This window comes from Bombus pascuorum, chromosome 14 (genome assembly GCF_905332965.1).
Source record: "Bombus pascuorum chromosome 14, iyBomPasc1.1, whole genome shotgun sequence".
Classification (NCBI taxonomy): Eukaryota; Metazoa; Arthropoda; class Insecta; order Hymenoptera; family Apidae; genus Bombus; species Bombus pascuorum.
Window position 1 is genome coordinate 9,059,758 of NC_083501.1, and position 20,809 is coordinate 9,080,566.

Here is a 20,809-nt window from a genome sequence, read left to right on the forward strand (position 1 = left end):
AATTCCGTTTTAATAAACTTAGAAGAGCTTTTTAGCGCAATATAATTTTGAGGCGAGCAAGCGAAAAAGTGGAGGAACTGAGACGTTAAATTGGGTAGAGAAATATAAGGGTGTCATGAAATATTTTTTCAATCGTTATGTGCCAATCGTTCGTTCTTTTACGTTCCTTTCATAACTCAGCCCTGGCAATATCACTCGAAAGGGGCGCAATCTAATTTATGGCAGGTGAATCGACTCAGGATCTTCAAAGAGTGAAACGTTTGCGAACACTTGAAGACTGTTTCTCAAAGATAGGGAAATCAAAGCGTACCGTCAACAAAGGCAAGTGTCTTCTATCACTCTTTTGAGAAGAATCTCGACCTACTTTACTCTGATACATGATTAAAACATCTCAAACGATTAAAAGGCTGCTTCAATCACTTGCGCAATCATACCTTCTTTAAAATTACAAAGGAAAAATAAATTTTCGTTCGTATTTAATTTAACATGGAATCTTTGAATATGAGTCGAGACTCTATTCATAAATAAAAGAAAGCTGAATCATCTTTCTACACCTATCATACACCATTATTCATTAAAATTTAAATCTGTTAGATCAAGCAAGTAAAAAGAATTGGAACAAAGGAATTACATTTATCTCACATTAAAGTCTAAATATTTTCCTACAAAATTAATATAACCACGTGTTACACAGTGATTAATGAAGTATGCTCATAATTGAAGTAGCTCAATATCTAAATAATCTTCCTCTCATTCAACATTCCATCAAAAATTAACAATCAAGAAACACGATCAATATCACGTCACAAATTGTTCGAAACACTTTAATTCGTAAACGAATCTTCACCTCCAATTTCAATTTCCCCAACGTCAGCCTGATTCACGCGAAACCAGGAAAACACCGTTGCAACGGAAAAACAACCACCATAAACCACACTATCAATTCCTAGACCATAGCCCGATTCCGATCCAGTCTCCTGACCCAATTCAACAACCTCCGCGCGTGCGAAAAGCCTCGAACGCGGCTAGGAAAGCCGCAACTTCGACAAAACGGCAGGCGGTGCTGGTGAGAACAATAAACGTCGGCAGCATACAGCGGCAACCGCCTATCCCGAGGTTCACGAGGTTCAACGAGAGATACTCGTTCTCCAAACTAAATTGCGTCTTTCGCGCTAATTACGCGAGAAGCTGTGTCGCGCCCGTCGACACTGCCGCGCTCTCGCATTCATGTTTATTCAGACGGTTTCGGTTGTCAGGCGGAATTTCATTCCGCGGGGTGAAGAGGCAGCCTGCCGTAGGGGAGAAGGGGATTATAAAGTCAAAGCTCGCGAAGAGAGCTGGCGGTGGGCCGCTGGGTCCGGGCGTCGCGACGCCCGCGTCGAGTTTCAGACGATGCGATACACAGGTCGGGGGTAGACGACGACGAGAGTTTTGGAATTCGTGGCGCGTAAGCGGCAGGCAGTAATTAATAGCCACGCTGGCGCGAGAGTTTGATTACCTTTTCGACCTTATCTCCAACGTGTCTTTCCTTCTCTTCCGCGTAGACGATCTCTCGTTCGTGTCTTTAGGTTCTCCCCGTGTTTGGCGAGTCCGCGCTGTTTCGCGTGCCAAGAAATTAGCCCCGAAACTCCGATCGAAGTACCGAGACAATGGGTTCAGGTTAGTCTTCAAGGTTTTGTTAATTCTTGCCGGAATTCCAAGTTACCTTGAGAAAATTAGCGATTAAATTTTGCGAAGCTTTCTTTGATAACTTTCCGTAACTTTAATACTATGTACCATATAATAGGATACACAAGAAGCTGAATTAATTTGGTTTCCCCTAGACTGAACACTAGCCGATAATGAAATTAAGAAGTTCTTGGAAAACGAGATTGATTGGTTTGTCTTTTCAGTGGCTTGTTATTACGTTCCTACGCTGTATTTATCAAATAACGTACAAGTCCAAAATTAATTGACAAAAGTAACTACGATGATTGTCATTGTTATAGCTCCTAAGTGATGGTCTTGTGATCCTCCTATACCTGCCGTTAGGTTAAGAAGGGATTGAGTTACAAATTGAGTTACAAGGTTTAGAAGATTTACTATGCTTATTACTTTACTATACTTTCGAAAGCGAATAGCGTTGTCCTCATTTTGTACCAATCAGAATAAAGATAGATAAATTGAGATTGGAGAAAGAGTACAAAAAGTTTCGATGTAAGAGGATGTAACTGGTTTTTGTAATGTAATAACTGTATTCCTTTATTCTTTCAATGTTATATAATACACAAAGCTTTGTCACTCATAAAAATTATAAACTCGTGAATCGCGTTAAATGGTAAACTCAATATTGTTTTCCGCGCAACTGGACTAATCTGGGTCTAATTTGATTTCTTCCCCGTTTAAAGATTTTATGCTATAAATCGAACAATCACAAAGAAAGCGATACCTTAACAAAGATAACAATTCTAGTATAATTCGTTTACGCCTATTGGTTTCCAGAGTTGCCTGGACCAAAGTTATTGAAAAAACGAGCAGCAAGAGAGCATCTGCAGCTTCTCTTCTTCCGCCTCCATAACTGACAGACGGTCGATAGTCGTCGAGGGCCACGATTTCGCTCCAACTTAATTCGAGCGCACGCTCGATTCGGCAGATGTGCCGGACAAATCGCGTTGCGAACCGACGACCGGCTGCGACCAGTCGATTGGGGTCAATTAATTTCGGGTTAACGCTGTCCAAAGACTCGTTATTGCCTTAACTTGCTCCTTCCCCCTTTTTTCTTCTGGAATGACAGGTCGGGGGCGAATTCGAGAACAATCGTTTCTCGTGCTCGATGGAAAGGGCAAAAGACATTAGAACACTGATTCTTTGTAATTTCGGTAGTAATTGCTCGTTCGAACGTTTGACATTCGGCGATCGAAGTTTAGAAGAGTTAAGGCAGTTAGATTAACGGTGATAGTAAATTAGGTAGCAGCTTTTACGTTTAGTGAATTTCGAATGAATCGTAAAATGGTAAGGAGGTTAGGGATAGTGATGGAGCGAAGCTCGATTAGAATTTAAAGCGCTTCGGCAAAGTAGAACCGATGTAATAAATTTGTATCTTTAATGAATGATCGTAAACTGGGATTACTGTAACCATGAACGAAGCGATAATAACGGAGTAAAGTGAAAATTGAAAGAGTTGCAAATGAAGTGATACGTACATAGTAAAGCGAGCTTTTTAGAAATCACGTTGATCAATTCCAGTGTTAGTCAATTTTTCAATTTCATGATGTGTACGTAATTTTTATTCCTTTCAACGAGTACACTGTTGTTTCTTCCAGTTTTCGTCTTTCTTGTCAAATTGGAGGAAATGAAATTTCACGTTTTTGTTCGTTCTGCCACATACTTTAGTAATATGTCAAAGTAATCGTATAATTACTATTGTACCATTTGCACATTTAATAATAATCTGGACAACCAAAAACGATTTACTATTTATGACATATGATCTTGTAACTGGAAAAGCGAAATGATTGTACGTGGTCCTAATTTGATATCGAAAAATTATATATAAATTAGACGAATAAAGTATATTGGGGTAAATTGATACATTTTCCTACATTTTAATTTCTCTAATTTTTGTAACGAAAATGATAACAACGAATACGAAGACTTTCACGGTTTGCCAGAAAATTGGTGAAATAGCGGTTGAAGTTGTTTGTCTCTGGTAGTTTCAACTTGTTTTGGAAACTGTTTTCTGCTCGAGCAAGCTCGCTGGATTCTCGCTGACGAGGCTAGAACTTGAGTCGTTTCGTAGCTGGAACTAGTCCCGTAAATGACAGTGAATTTCGAGAAATTCGTAAGATGGATTAAAAGTAATTAGGTTTTAATAGATCTTGATTAAGTAGGATAGTCGAAGGTTCGCCTGTTAAAGGTTGGATGAAAGAGGAGGTTCTCGCAATCGAATGCAACGTAAAAGTCGGAAAAATGGATTTTCGATAACACGGTGGACCGCTTCCATTTCATTTGCGGTTGCCGTGGATTCACAACACCATTTGTGGTCGAATGAGCAGATAGGCTTTCGCAGAAAGCCGTCAAAAAGCTTCGATTATCAATAGATTCCGGAAACTTCGATAATAATCGAATAATAATGTTTGTAAGGATTTACCTATTAAAATTAGTGAATTTTGTAGAAAGAAAATTTCTTTATTCTATTTAGCAATAAGAAACATTGCTATATGCAGAAAATGATACTTTTTAAACGTAATCATAATTTTGATAAATCTTTTCTCCGCAAACACTATCATAATAAATGTTCATCGGATTTACGATTTTCTTTTATAAATTCTTATTTATATAGTAAGATATTGCACACATCATTTGTCATTAATAATTTAACGTTACGATTACATGAATTAATCGCTCAAAATCTAAATTAGTCTAAATTCAATCTAAATTCTAAATTGAACTATATTTTAGGAATGTTTACGACTTACGAAGAACTTCATTTTTTTATAATGAAATCAGAATATTAGCAAAGTAATTATTGTAACACATATTTTTGACTTATACTTTTGCTTATAGTAATCGATATTAGCAATTATTCTTGCTTTTTTAATATTCTCCAAGAAATGAAGAAAGAAGAGCAAAAGCTAGATTTACAATTACGAAGAACACACCGCAGGAAACCGCAAACTATTCTCAACTTGAAATTTAGAAAATTGTTCAAAGAATTGGATAAACCATTAGAAACTACAGAAGAACCTTGTTTCACATCTTCCGTTATCCACCCTTCGAAACCAATCCTGTTCCATTCACTTTGGAGATAACGATTACCTTTCAGAAACATATACGAGAAAGACTGTTTCGTCCAAAAAGCAACGACGGCTGCTAACTATCGAGCGAAATTATAATGACGATAAAGAAAATGTGCAACGGCAACTTTGCACCTAACTAAACCTTTAACTCATCCTTGAATAAACGCTGAATCTCGATCGATTATTGGCGAATCCAGGACTCGAAAACGAAACCACGATACTGATTCGCACGTTCGAGCGGCCTTTTGCACGACGAAAAGTGGTGAGACACACGTGTTCGGACAATGTTCACGCAGCCTGTAATCTTATACGAGAGCGGAGAGGAGCCCGGATCTCTTTTGACAAATATGCCGGATCGTCCCACAGTGTGGTTCATCTATAATGTAATTCGAGATCGTAACTACTCGCGGGAAGATTATATTATGAAGGAGGTCGAGGAAAAAGGCGGCGGCTCGCCACGACACCATACAGAGGATTTTGTTGACCGCCTCTGCCCATTCGACCAGCATTATTCACGGTGACCGAGGCCCGTGATTCATTACGATCTCCCTCGTGGAAATTAAGTGGCCCGTTACGTTGTGAACGTGTCGAAATTATTGGCCGCGACACATCGCTTACCGATCATTCCAGGGACTGTCGAACGATCGTGGAATAATTTCTATCGGCGTTGATGGACTTCGTGTTTGAGTTTCGAATGAGAAAAATAGCGTTCAATGAAAGGAAATAGTGCGCGCTGAGTGGAATAGGTTAAGAGTTGAGGTTGGAACTACGAGGGTGGTCAGAACGTAAATAATGGGAATTATGAAAATTGACTTTAATAACATCTGCGGGTGGCGGTTGTTTTCGCTTGGCATAGTGTCAATCCCTTTTATACAGAGTTTCCTTTTTATAAGTTAGGAGGAACGAAGCTTGATTTTAAAGCTGCAACGAAGAATTACGCGAGCTCTTAACATTCTAGTACACAAATCTACCTACGATTCTGAAAATTTGTATATATTTCACATGTTACATAAAACATCTTCTCTTTATACAATTCCACTCTCTCTATTTTTGGTTTCGTGTAGTTTATCGATTTGGTAAATGAATGGCTCAAATGTATAGTTACAAAATATTTTGTAACTTCTGTGTATGTAGATTCTCAATTTTCTTTCAAATGTTAGCGATATGTATAATCACGATAGTTGAGTCTCGTTATGGCACCGATGAAAATACAGAGTTCATTCTATGATACGGATCATGTATTCATAAAAAGTTTCTACGGATGTTCAAATACTTTCTCGAGTCACTGTATCTCGACCTGGAAAAAGAAAGGAAGTAAGAGAGGGAAGAGCATGGCGAGGGGTGCGGCCAGCGTTAATAAACATGCATAGCATCGAGTGTTGCAACTACCGGGCTGCATTGCTTATGCACTTGTCCCGGTGTGCTTATGAAAAACGAACAATCGAATCACTGGCTTGTTCATATGGAAATGGAACGGCGTGGGAGAAGCAGGACGACGAAAAATTTGACGGCGCACGGAAACCAATGCCTTCCTTATTCCATTGTTCCTCTCCGTATATCAGTTAGCTGAGGAACTTCTGTCAGTGTCATGCTCGTTTCGAGTCTTGTGTGTCTAATATGTGCGTATGTTGATATTTCTATGATACACTATGATATTCCTTTTGTATTGGTCGCGTGGAATTTTCGTTTCTTATATCGTTTTATTAATACGTACTAGGTCGGAAATAACAAGTTTTTTAGTACTTAACTGACGATTCCAAACTATTTGAGTATAAGTTGAGGGAACGAGATTACATTTTTGCCAAAGTCGTTAACAGCTACAGATTTTATCTTCGATGATGAAACGACAGTTTTCCGCTTTTCTTTAGGAACTTATTGTGTCGTTATCAAAATTGACTCATAAATATCATCATCTAAGTATGTTTATATTCCTAACTTTGCTTTTTTCAAACGTACATTTTTCTAATTTAAAATGATGCTCTTTTTAGGAACTTTGACCACCTGGTGTCCTATCTAATAATACCACCAATATACCAATAATACCAATAATACCATTGTTCGTCACAATCGTTAATTATCAAAGGTAATTTTTAGTAGAGTCTATAAGAGTGAAATTGCACGTAGTAATATTTGGTCTTTTTGGGCCGGTGTTTTATAAATAAAATTCGTTCGTTTATTTTCCTTTTGGTAAGAAATGTCGTATCGTAGTCCAATACGTACCACGATTCAAAAATATCGATCGAAAACTAAGCTCAGCAAATTGCATACGCGGTTCTCTCAAAGTCGATGTAAAAAAGAAAAAAAAAGAAAAATCCACAAGCGGCCAGCACCAGATGCGCTGGCGGAATGCTTTCCATTATCTCCATTACATCGTGCCGGAATCGGAACTCGTAAAACGTGCAATATCTCACGCGCACCACGTCACCAGTTATGTACTTTAAACTCGTGAGAGTACCCTTCATAGACTAATGAAAATTCGCGGTCTACGGATTTCACGATCGAAGTCCCTTGGAACCGTTTATAAGAAATCGATGAGCTGAACTAATGGACCGATTCGGAATCACGTTACTCGGGACCAACGTACGTACCGACGTCGTAAATTGTGCTAATGAATTTGGAAATTAGTCGTAAAAATACGATCCGTACGAGGAGGAAACGATCGCTCGTCGAACGATTCTCTGGGCTATAAAGAGGAGTGGCCCGTGGAAGATGAACGATTCAAGCTGATGGATACCGCGTGTCCAGCGTTGGAACATCGGTTATGGACATCGGGGTTTTCTATTAAGTTACCGTCGACTGGCCATCCGATTCGTCTTCCGGCTTTGGCCAGTATTTTACGAGATACGACGACGTTACGATCATGAATTTTACCGAGTTTGTAGCTATGGAAATGGTCCTTCTTTTTTAGAGTGGGAAACCATCAAGCACGTGGACGCGAAAGTAGAGAGGGGAAAAAGAGACTTGGATCGAAACGGAATTGTGAATTAAGTGGACCTCAAGAGAAAGTGGCTGAATGAAATGCTTGACATACCGCTGGTAGGGGATCGCCGCGTAAGTAGAGTGTGAGTGCATTGAACTTACCTGAAACAGAAAAAAGTATATTGATTAATATCGACATACCCGTTGCGTAGTGTACTATAAAATTAGAAGGTTATACCTTCTATTATTTTAAATACGCATGATTTATGTCGTGGAAATGAGACTGGGCATTTGTCTGACTTATTGTATGAAAGAAATGCTATAAATTATGAATATTACGAATAGAAATAATTTTGTTGTGATTAACGAAGAAATCGTTGGTCGTAGAGTTTATTCTAAATGATGTAAGTTGAAAATATAAAAGTAGGTTGTACAAATGTCAAAATAAATTAGCTCATTTTTATTTAGGATTATCATGAGATAAATATTATCAGTGTACTAAATGTTCAATAATATTTAGGATTAAATAGCATCGTAATAATTTCGTAATACTAAAGAGTAAAAAGATGCCGAATCTATCGAATCTTAAAATTAAGAAGTTTATAAAAAATTGAGTTGATAAGTTTAGCTTTAAATATAAAAGCTGTAGTACATTTTCGTATCACTTATGTTTTAAATATCTTTCACTCGTCACTGTATTTCCTAATCCATCCACTCACCCAAGACTAAAAACACCTAAATTTCACAATAGTCTCCTCAAGAGAACAACTTAAACCTGTTCACTGAAAGAGAGTTTCATTAAGATACACAACAACCGATCGACGGAAGCTCCATTCATCTACACCGTGACCCATTCATTCGGTAACAAGTTTCCCCGGTCGTATCTTCATAACGTTATCAGCAGCATCGATTCGACAGCGATTCCATGGAAAAAGGGGACACAATTTCCCCTCAGGCGCAGGAACTTCACGTCGAACCAACTGACTTGCGTTCGTTCCACGCGACGAGCAGTTTGATTTAGATCGAGCGATAGGATCGGGCAGCGAAAAGTCGTGAGCTGCGCGTGTCATGTAGAACAGAGGCGAAAGGGATCTGTGTATGGTGAAGGAAGAAAGGCGAAAGAAGAAAAGCCACGAAAAGGCACGAGACAGAGCCGGACAAAGAGTCTTCTCGGCGTAGCTTTGTCACGAGACTCGGTGGGCGGACACCGGTGCGGTATCGAGAGCTAACCGTCGATTTCTCGGTTATTGCCGCGTATTGTGGACACACCGAGCAGGTGGAAATAAAGCAGCACGATGGAGAACGGTATCCTCTCTTTTTCTTTCTCTTGTATATGGAACGAGAAAGGGAAATAAATCGAACCAGGGAGGAGCTAGATGAGCAACCACCTACACACTTGGGGCCACGTTATAGCGACACTGCAGGCGGCGGAGTGCAATAACGGTGATATTGGAGCGGCTGAACGAGCCAAGACGCAGAACAGCCGTGAACGAGACGAGAAGGGACGGCTGGGGTTAATAAAAGCGAGGAAAGACGGTGTACAAATGACCGATCCGGCCAGAGGGACAGGTCTTTCGGTCGTTTCAATAAGTGGATCGCCGCCGCGTTTCAGGCTAATTAAAACTGGTCACCGCAGCCTCTCTTTTGTAGACGACGCCCTGCAAGGAAAGACCGGAAGCCCGGACTCCGGACGCGGAAGTTAGCTCTCGCAGCCGTTCGTCTCTCATCGTCCGCCTTTTCCAACCGTTAAGTCTCATCTCTTTTCTCTTCCTCCTGCTCTCCATCCTGTTGGCAGAACGAAACGCCGATGACAGAAGGGGCAGACATCGCCGTCGACTTCTCATTATGGAACCCTCCTTTCGGAATAAAACGAAGTAATTAAAGTTCGAGATAAGGAGAGGAAGGCCGGGGAAATTACATTGCTCCCGGAGCCGGATGACGGCAGAGAAAAAAGGGAGCAACACGGATTGAAATTTTGTGCTCGATTTTGATCGTTTCCATCGGCAGCGGTTTGCGTATTGCACTTGGTCTTCAAATAGTTGGATATTCTTCCCTCGCGTCTTAATGTTGGATTTTTATTCCTAGAATCATTTCTTTTTTTCTTTTTTATTTTTTAGTATATCCGAGCTATGCTTTATATTGGTAAGATTACTCTTTTCTTGACGTGCTATTGTACTTTCTTTCTTTCGACTTTTGTGCTTTATTTTACTCTCGAAATTGTGCGGCTGGTATTAGTACCAAAGGGGAAGTCAGTATGATAAATTATTGCCTGTCACGTATTTGAAATGGAAACTGTCCAGAAAAACAATTAGAAATAGCAGAGAAGCTTGAAAAATGTTCGCGGTAGTCACACCGTTGCGCAAAACTATTTTGAAGAATGTGATCACTAAATAATGGCCACTGACTGATCCAACTGGTTGTATAACGTATATATTTTTTGTAACTGAAACTGCTCTATTCTTTCTATTTGTAGAATTCCCTTCTGCATGTTTTTGAATTGTCTTTCGTTACTAGAACGCTCCTTAGAATATTCTCATACCAGTTACTTTATTGCTGGAATTCCTCAATTAGCAGAATTTGCGTTTTTTGTTACTGGAATTCCTTTCAAAATTTTCTCGCGTTGCTCTTTTTATTGCTGGAATTTCTTTCTTGATAGACTCAGGTTATTAAAATTTCTTTTAAAATCCTGTTCAAAATTCCAACATATCCCATTTTCGTATCGAGTGGATTAATAAAACATTTACGTAAGTGCCCGTAGTAATGCAATTCGTAGTTATTTAAGATCTTACGATAATGTTCAAATTCTGTATCGCCTGATACATGGGTTATACTTAATATACGTATGTATCGAAAGACAAACTTAAGCACCTACGTACAGTAGATGGGATATAATCGAAGTGTAACTCTAAAAGTCCGATAGAATCTTGAAAAATCAACCATTTAGATCTAGTAATAATTGCATAATGGAAAAAGTGAAATAAATGATATTAAGATCACATGAATATATATTTAGTATACTGCAATCAAAACTTTAATTTAAAATCTCGCTATATCATCGAAGCTACTATGCTTCGTTTTGTTCAGCAAATGTGTCCGGATTAAAAGGTATAAAACTTTGATTCTGAATCTGCATCGTGTATCGCGTATCTATATGTACGTATATTCCCCGATGAAATTTGCAATTAGATTGCTTACGCAGGAACTCGTTATCGCGACAAAGAAGTTTGTATATGTTGATCAGTGAGTCACACGGTATAGTCGGCTGTCATCCGACACAACCAATAGATTGAATGGCAAATTATGCGTAATTCGTCGCAATGAGACGAACACGGTTCCCCCGTACTTCGTTCCGAGAAGGAAATCAAAGGTGAAAGGGAAGAAAGTGAGCATTATTGCGATACACGTGTATCAGGTTACAATGAGAATTCTCTTCCGGCGTGTTTCAAGCGACGGTAGAGAGGCGGATTTACATAAAGGGCTGTTAAACGATGTTTTAAATTCCTCGTTTATCTATGGGACAGCGAAACGAATTTTTAATTCACTAATTTACCGTTGGAAGCGCGTCAAACTCCATTAAAGATTCTCTCATTCGAAGGGATTTCACGTGATAAAAATGAAGAAGAGATTTTATTTTTATCGTCGTTTCGATATTTATTAGCTATCATTGGTGAAAATGATCAAAATTAATCGAAAGTAACGTAATATGACACTCCGAGTCAATCACCTTCCTTCGAGGCTTCCAATAAAATTATTCAAATCTCTTGCAGCTCATAAGCAATCCTATCATAGGTAATCATCGATACTTGTACACGACCTAACGATCATGTGTCAAATAAATCATCATTAATTCAATTCACTCGTTTCCTCGGCTATCTAGCTAATACATACTTTTGAAGAACGAGTATCTATAATTTTTCACCGATCTTACACCTGACAGATGCGATCGAACAGGCTAACCGAGCTCTAAAAAAGAAAGATTAAATCGAATAAAAATGAAAAGATATATTAGGTGATCTCATAAATATGTCTATTTCTTAGAAATGTATGAACATTTGCATACGACACATCTTAGTCAATTTTCCATAGTATCAGTATACTATTGAGTTTTGCAACGTAACAGTGCTGCTGTTATTTTACTGATACTTTCGCTATTTCATAATATTATTCAGATAATTACAATTATACGTACACAAGAAGATACTTGTCTCTGCTTCTACGATTCTATCGCTCTATCTCGATAAAAACCAAGCAGCAGCCTAAAGAGACACACATTTTGCATTCAGCAAGCAACGATTGCCAGAAAATCCTTCGTTCGAACCTCTCAACCTTCTTCAAACCACTTCCACCGTCCCTCTGTTTCACCGGTTGCCTCGTTCGTTGCAACACGGAGTCTCATAAAGTACACTCGTTGCGATAATGCGAATTTCGAATGGTATTCCGCAGAGTGCCAAAAGAGGAGGTGTAGATTCCTAACGGCACGGTGGTGGTGCGATCCCTCGATATTCTTCAGGCGCTTTCTCTCCCTCCATTTCTCTGCTTCTCTCGTTCGGTTCCTCGAGACAATTTAGATCCTTTTTAAAACAGTTGAATGTACGAGCGCACACAGAGAGGAAACGCGTCCACTTTTACACGGACAAAGAGGAGGCTACGTGACGCGGCTGGATACGCACAATCAGCCCGCAGTGATTGAGGCATTCAACGCGTGGGCACGCACTCTTACACGCTCTTACGCGCGCGCGCAAACACACTCCAGGACCGCTGTCCAATTCTCACGCTCACTGTCGATCTATTTCTGACACGTAAAATAAACGAATGCGTATGCCAGAGCTGCTCCGCGACGGGAAGTATGTATCGAGAATCGGCGGTGTGTTTCTGTTCGCGAAGCGTGATGGGGACTTTTGTGTCTCTTTGACGAAAGGGTTATTTCGTTACTTGTAACTTATGACGTCTTTTGTTTCGTAGTTTGAGCTTTCAAGGCAAAGTCGCACTTCGTTCGTTTAAATTCATCGATGCAAGGGAAGAATCGGAGACTAGAGAAATAGCATAAGTGCATTTTTCTGAAGAAGCAAGATGTGAGATCTGTACTTATCCAGCGACATCTAATGTTCTAATGTATAACATCTTTCTATTATGGATCAAGCTTAGACTTTAGTTTTTTTATTTTGAGAAAATAAGAAGACGTTATTTCGCTTAATAATCTTGTTTTTAACATTCGAACAATAAGCGTATACCTTCGCAATTCTGGTTTGACAATTTTTGATGCGGAAGGATTTGGATTGGTCGGGGGTCGCTGAAATTGTGAAGAGAAAAATTGGACGGTGGAAGAGATGCTTGACATTTCGAGTAGAAGAAGATTGGAGGAAATGAAACTCTTTTTATGGATTTTATATGAACACTATTCTTTGAGTCTCGATTTCTTTATACGAGAGCTGAGAAAGCTTGGGAATGTCGATGAGCACTTGTGAATAGGGGAATGGAGTCCCGCTCTGACTTTCAATAGCTATTGACGTGTCCCAAACCCACGGAAATTACTACATTATAATCGTGTACTCGCAAGATCTATAATACATAAATTCTCCGTAAAATACGCAATAGAACTTACCTAATATTACACTGTACGCCAAGAATGAAAATAGAAATCGTGCAATATTAAAAATCATACTTTATTTATCATTATTATTTCCTCCCAACAGTATTTTAAGCGGACCTTGACAATGTACTCACACCATAGAGTAATACATAGAGGTCCTATATATTTTCAAAATTCCACTTTCATCTTTTCATATTTCAAGATATTCGCATTCGAGCCCCGCCAAAGTTCACACAAAACGTAACACCTCGTTATGCTCATTACCATGCAGCCGAGACTCTTCGTTTAATATCGAATAATCGAAAGCCAGAGGTTGTTCCGTACATTAAGTAGCTAAAGTAGCCGAAGTAGAAAGGGGAAGCTGCGGCAAAACAACCATGAACATTCTTGCGCCAAATGAAGTTCAGAAACAGGAGTTCTGGCTAATAGAATCAGCCGTTTTAGAGAGGGTGGTCTCCTCTCGCTAGAATCCCTGAGTATACCAGTGCAACTTTAGAGAAACACGAGAAAACTGTTTGCCGCGGCTTGCACGTTACACGCATCGAGGCTGCGTGCAAGTACTGTACGCAACGTCTGCGAAAAGGGGGCTGCGCTGCGAGAATATAGCTTCGTATACGATAACGATTAAGGGTGGCCGCGAGCATAAGGGTAAATTATCGTTGCAAGGACTTTTGTTCTTGCGGCGGATAATTACAGGAAATAATAGCCGCGCTAATATTTGTACACCAGGCGGCAAACGTTTTCGTAATGTCCGTTAGCTGGGGTAGTTTCATATCCCACGGGCTTGGAAAATATTCTCCATTTTTTTCCCCATCATCGCTGTTAGCTTTTTCCTTTCTCTTATTTTCCTTACTCTTCGCATGCATACGATCTTTATCTCTTTGTGGGCGAAGTTGTCAAAGTTCAGAAGCTGCATTTAATTCCGTTGAATTTGAATTTACAGGTTTGTTGACATAAGTGGCGGTAGCGAAGTATGATGAAGTAGAATTTATCAGATCTTACAAAAAATTCTATCTTCTTTTTAGTACATCAAGGGTATTGTTTTACTACAGCGGAAGAACTTACATCTAACACTATCACAGTGCAGTTCAAACGAAACTCGATATAAAATTACTCATGAAAGTTTGGAAATTCAAAATAAAATTAAGTGTCGCGTCGTTGTGTCATTAAATTATTACATTATTCTTATCTTATGTATCTTATGTTCTCTATACATAACCCACTTTTTTGAAAAAAAAAAAAAAAAAAAGGAACACACTTATCCTCTGTTTTAATTCCTAACTTTATTACACTATGAAGGAGCTACAATCTAGTTCTCAAGAAACAGTGCCACTTCCCTAACAGATAATTCCCAACAAGGCAAACTTACATTCCCACGCCATACTATACTCACGGTACATAAGTACCTTACACGATACTCAAAAATTCGAGCGATCGTACGAGCTCGTTGTGGATCGCGGTACACGTGTCCCCTTAGGGTAGTTCATTCGAATTCCCCCCTTGCGACGGAATAAAGCGACAATCCCGATTAATCACGCCGATCCTAATCCACTAAATTCCTTTACACGCGTATCAATTGCACACGCGGTTGGTACCTGTGGCTGATAAAACTACACGAGAACCATTTTACCGCGTATCGGATAAAAATGGTTAATGTAAGCGCCGGGGGCCGGCTATCTGGACGCGTATGTATGGCGCGAAGAACGTTAATACCTTGCCTGATTTTAAAAATAAATTAGATCGTCTTTTTTCCCCTGGGCGGCACTCTGCTTCCTTCGGATTATACGATTTCCTTATTTCTTCTACGTCCATGCTGGGCAATAGTTGGCACGCACGTGCCGTTGCTATCGTGCCTCGTCAGTTGGCCACGCACGCGAATCGAGAATGTAGAAACATTGTTATTATTCGAAGAGTTGGTGTTTCGTGTCGCGATGTCTTAATCGCTTGTTTTAATTAAGAGAGACGCGTGAGCTTTTTTGACGATTTTCCAACTTTTGGAGAAGGCGGATGAGCAATTCGATTCGATAGAAAATTATTTAAAAGAGATTCGTTTGTTTCAATAGCGGTAGATCGTTAAAGCATTCGATTGTTGAAAAAATACACGTGGAAAAATAAAGCGGGGAAAAGCATGACCCTGTACAAGAAAACAGTTTGAAAATTCAGTACTATGACGATCGCTATCACGTTATCACAATTGTCTTTTTGCATATTATTACATTTTTCATCTCTTCACTCGTCGAGTAAAGTTTGAGAGAATGGATTAATCGAGTGAATAAAATCTAACACGCGACTCTATGTAATTTTACAAAATATGTTCAATTAAATCTAACGGAATTTTAATTTGCTAACTACATAATCCTTATATTCGTGAAATACAAACTTTACTGGCATTTAATTACATCTTTAATTAATCATACAGAGAAATAACGTATATACTAACAGCGTAGCGATACCACAGTATTATATTAAGTATGGTCAGAAGTAGTCCCTTAAAAGATCATCGTCTGTCACATAACAACTTAACAATTTGTTCCACCCTCTTGGCAAAGTGAATAGTATTGGTCATCCTTTTGGCGTGTTTGTCCTCTCCTCTTAAACTAAGAATCACGTTCCTTCTTCTGTTCTTGAGCAAATGTCGATGTCACTCGAACAAAAGCGTTTCTCGACCCTTGTAAAAGGAGAGTCCGAACAAGCGGTGTGGCTAATGTAAGTGTGAAAGCTAACGTCTGGCTGGTCATTAGTTAACCGTGGACTGACTATGGAGTTACGTGTACTTAGATGTTCATTATTCAGAGCCTTAAAGTATAAGTAGTATCGGAGTCTAAGCGGTCTGTACACGACTGTTGAAACTCCAATCTCAAAGGTTTTCGGTGTATTAAATGTACTTGTATTCGCGAGCCCTCCTCGTTAGCGAAACCCTTTACGATGTTCATCACTTTCAAATTAACTTAAGATATTCTGCTGCCGGTACACGAAAATGCACAAACTTCTTCAATCCTAGTAGTCTCTGCGATCTAACACAAAGTTATATATATATATATATATTGTTTCTCTCATTTTCGTTTATGTTATTATTTAATCAGCAACAAGTATCACATTTGAACTCCAGAGAAGGCAAAGGGATGAAAAATTCTAGTAAACGTGTTATTTCCCACGATATAAGGTTATTCGTACATAAAGATATTATCCTAAACTATTTTTACCACAACAATTTTGTTTGCTTGACAAGTTTTCTAAGACATAAAATTTTATTCCACAAAACCACCTCCACATACGCGGGTATCAAAACCCCAAGAACGAACCCCTTGAAAGACGATCTATAAGTAATCACAGCAAATTTTCACTGTCAGATCGTGTTCCAAGCATTAATCACCTTCCACCCCGAATCTCTCCATTGACCATTATCCTCTAGAACCACGGTTTCAAACCTCCACAGTCCGTTAGAGAGGGTCGGCCATGGTCTGAAACCGTTCAGGAAACCTTTCAACAAGGGCAGGAATCTAATCTCTCGGAGGCGACGCATCGAATATGCAAGATCGGGGATCTTCGCGACGAATATGAAGACGAAGAGACAAGAGACGGCTAAGGATTGCAAAGAAGAAAACGAGCGAGAAGGAAAGTGAAGAGAAAGGGAGAACAAGAGGTAGAGGAGGCTTCTAGAAGAAAAGGCTTTTCCCGGAGGTTAGCGTCGCAATCTCCATCGCTCGATTGGTGTTTCCACTCGAGCGGCGGTGCACCATCACCACGATAAGGAATGCAAGCCGGTGGTCGTCTCCTTGGGTGGTGGGCTTCTTAGAAAGACGCCACCAGATCAACGTCGTCTTTGCTTCAACCGGAAAGTGCTTTCCGTGAGATTGTCGGTCGGATTAAAAATTCGGCGGTCGGGAGAGATCTCTGGATAAGAGTGTGGACTGCGAAAAAGGGGGAGGGGAGGGGAGAGGAAGGATACGTCCGCCCTTTTGGCCGGCGCTCGATAATAGTTTCGAGTGGTCGCTGACCATTACGAGTCCCCCGTCGCGCGGCAAATGAGCATTCCTTCTCGTAATTGGAGCACGCAGGGATACGAAGTGTACGAATGAAGAGAGAAAGAGGGCACACGCTGCGGAGGGATACGAGTCATACGAGGGATCCCCGAGGACTCTTGCACCCGTCTGAGTAGCCAACAGAAAAAAGAGGAGCAGCCGAGAGCCTATTGCTTTAGCGCAGGAAACGCTGGTCCTAGACTTTGACTTCATCAGCCTTGCTGGAAGCCTTCTGATAATTCAAAAACACACGCACCATTTGTATATGTACTAAGTCCATTTCCGATTGGGTGTAACTTCGAGAACTGACGGTTTGCACGTAGCAATCGCTCTTAGAGGGCTCCTTAGAAGTTTCCAGCCACGGTGTAACTCATTCAGTTGCGTGACTTTGAACTAACTTTTGCTGTCTTTGAACTAAGTTGCTTTTAAACTGATCTTTAACGCGTCCGTTGCCACGCAAATTTTATGTATTTTGCCGTGGGAACTGCGATTAGATTGAAACACAACTATTATTTCATAACGCTTAATTTTTGTAAAATTTCACACTGTGTTTGCCAATGTTATCTAAATTGCCATGTGCCAATTCACGTTGTTCAACATTTTTCATTCCTTATCTTATTTTAATCGTTCCAAAAAAATGTAGTAGCATGGATCATTGATGATTACCATACCAATCAACGTGTTAAGCTGTGCCGTTTATCTTGTTAACCGCTTGTGAATCATAACTAAATGAAAGATAGTCACTCGATAATTTCACGTGTATCTGTTACACAAAGAGGGAGTTGCAGGACCACGTTGAAGGGCGTCGTCGATTTAACACACCCTTTCTGATAAAGAGTTTGACCTGACGATTTATCTACAGGTCTAGAGTAGATAGAAGCGCGTGGATTATTCGATTTGTAACCCGATATCGGATAACTCTTGCGGTTTACCTTCGACAAGCGTTACAAGGGTGGGAAAATATTGGCTCGAACGCGACGAACGATGATTTCGACTAGTTCCATTTGATTTCTCGGGTGAGAATATTTGGATGGTGGAAAGGTTTCGGAATGTGAGAAAATTGAAGGGACGATGTTTTTAGAGTTGCCAATTTTTTGGGTTCTTTGGGTTTTTGTCTTAGATTTTTGAATTTTGCGCATTTGTTGAACTTTTAACTGATGTAATTGATAAACCTTCGAGTTTCTTGTTTCACATTCTTAAAATATGGAGTACAAATCAATATTAACAAATTCAGTTTACTCTTTCGAAATTCAGAATTATAGATCATTCAAATATCGATGACTGTACAACATGGTATGCGCACTACGTTATCTATTCGGTACAATCGATGACGTATCATACGAGACTTGTAAAGAATATTAAATACCATCATACTTAAAAAGCTATTAAAAAGATAACATCTAAATTAAGACTAAGAAAGAATTATTGGAAATTCGAAAAATTAAATTTGAATTAAACGAATTAAAGAATTAAACGAGTATTTAAAAATTCATCAAAATTATACCAGTCATAAGTACAACAGCACTAGTTGGATGAATTAAATGAAACTTTGGTTAAAACGAAAAAGCTTATTTAAAATTAACCGAACATATAGACTGTTCAACAGTTCACAACTAATTTTCCGAAATAGTGTTACAAGATAGTCTAGTTTCGAATGAGTTAACCCCTATTCCCAATCTCATTTTCCACACGAACAGAATGCTAAAACGTGTGTTTCATTATTCAGTATTAAGAAGAAACTACTTTATACAAGAGTAGAGAGTTTCGCGTGAAAACGACTTAATGCGAGGGAAACTCGTATTACGAGCTCCTACTACGAGATGATGATGTATCGCGCGGACGTGGAAGACAATCGGAAGGAATACGAGACATCGAAGCCCGCGGAGGGTAACCTGATCGTTTCACGATGCCCGTTTGCCTTTCGCGCTTTAACGAGCCGCGTGGATGCTGCAACGACGGAGGCGTCGACGAAAGGAAAGATACATCGATGCGCTGGCGTCTGAACAAGCTGATGACAACGGTGGCGAGAATATGATTAAAGGGCGAGCGATTCGTGGAGGCAGCGTACAGTGCTCGATAGAACGTAAAACCTGTGAAATTGATGGATGTGACGACTAAATGTTCTTTGTTTAGGATAAGAGCAAAGTAGAAAGTCTATTAAATATTTACAAATAATCGATTTTAATTCTTCTCTAGGCTGCAGTACCAAAAATAAAACAGTTTAGAGCTTTTAAGATCTTTTTATCGAACGAGTCTGTTTTTATACCATTGATATTGAATTCTCGTGGCAGTGACGAATTTCAAAGAACGTTGACCTCCCTATATTTTTGTCATAAGTATCTAAATTCTAAATGTAATCTAATAATTCTAATAATAATCTGATAATCCGATCATTGTAACAATCATCCCGTATTTTAAACCCAAATTTAACGATAGTTCATTCTGCAGCAAAAAATTTGAATTCTTCAAATGTCCTTGTTATAGAAAACATTGAACCTTCTTTTCGTTTAAACAATTAAATATCTTAGAACAATTTCATTCTGTAATAAAAACTAATCCGAAGACAGCCAATTTTTCGACCTTGGAAAAATATTCAAATTTTGCAGATTCGAATCCAACGAAGCGACATCGTTAGAAATTTCCCAGGATGACTGCTTAAATTGGATGCAGAGGACTTCAGAGGAATGAACGAGTGAAAAAGAGATGTCAAAGGTGAGGAAGAACGTGGGAAAAGCGAATAATGGTGCACGGTGGTTATATATATACGCGAAATCGAGGAGCTCTGGTGGACCTCACACGCCGACGAAGCAAGATCGTGCCAGACGATCGTAATTCACGCGAGGAGTGGATCGTTTTGCAGAAACAAACAACGTGACTCCGTGTGTTCACTGTTCGGCGACATGGGTGAACAGGTTTTGTTTGACCTGCCAGTCCACGCTACGCCTTCCTTTATCCCGCCACGGACATTAGCTGTCTGTCATGCGCCTTTACATTCCACTGAGGAGTATTTCATTACTTAATAACCTTCCAAAAGGAACCCCGCTTCTGGGAAGGGATCCACTATGCTCTGGCTTCATTGAATACGTAACACAAAAGACCTGGTGGAATTGTGGAGATAATGTTCTTCGAATTGGTGATTTCCGTGACTCCTTATGGAATTTTTTAGTTACTCTTTGTGTTTCAAAGAAATGTATTTTATCGACAGATTTGACAGAGGAGAATTATTGTTAAAACGAAGAATTAACCCCTCGCGATTCTACGTAGGCGTGGACTCAGCGTCGAATTTCGTTTCATTTGTTTCGCTCGTAAGATGATTTTTATTAATTATACGTATTCAATAGATAGAAACACGCTATCTTAAAATTTGAAACGTGCACAAAAACTATCAACTAACTCGATGAATAAAAGCTTCTTTTCTATAAAAACAAGATTTAGGTTCCGTATCATAAAAAAAAATCGAAAAGATGCGAATTTCTTCTTAATTCCCAGCTGATAAAACT

General features: G+C 39.4%; 1 protein-coding gene and 1 long non-coding RNA gene across 3 annotated transcripts in view; both read right to left on the bottom strand.

Moving 5' to 3' along the window:
* LOC132914080 (uncharacterized) overlaps window positions 1-12,396 on the bottom strand; it is a 134,950-nt gene extending 122,554 nt beyond the window's left edge. The window contains exon 1 of the long non-coding RNA XR_009659508.1: window positions 11,887-12,396. This is a non-coding gene — a long non-coding RNA (uncharacterized LOC132914080). The remainder of the gene's footprint in view (window positions 1-11,886) is intronic.
* The window catches only part of LOC132914077 (protein slit), a 633,186-nt gene that overhangs the window by 526,800 nt on the left and 85,577 nt on the right, over window positions 1-20,809 (bottom strand). The gene's annotated exons all lie outside the window — the stretch shown is intronic.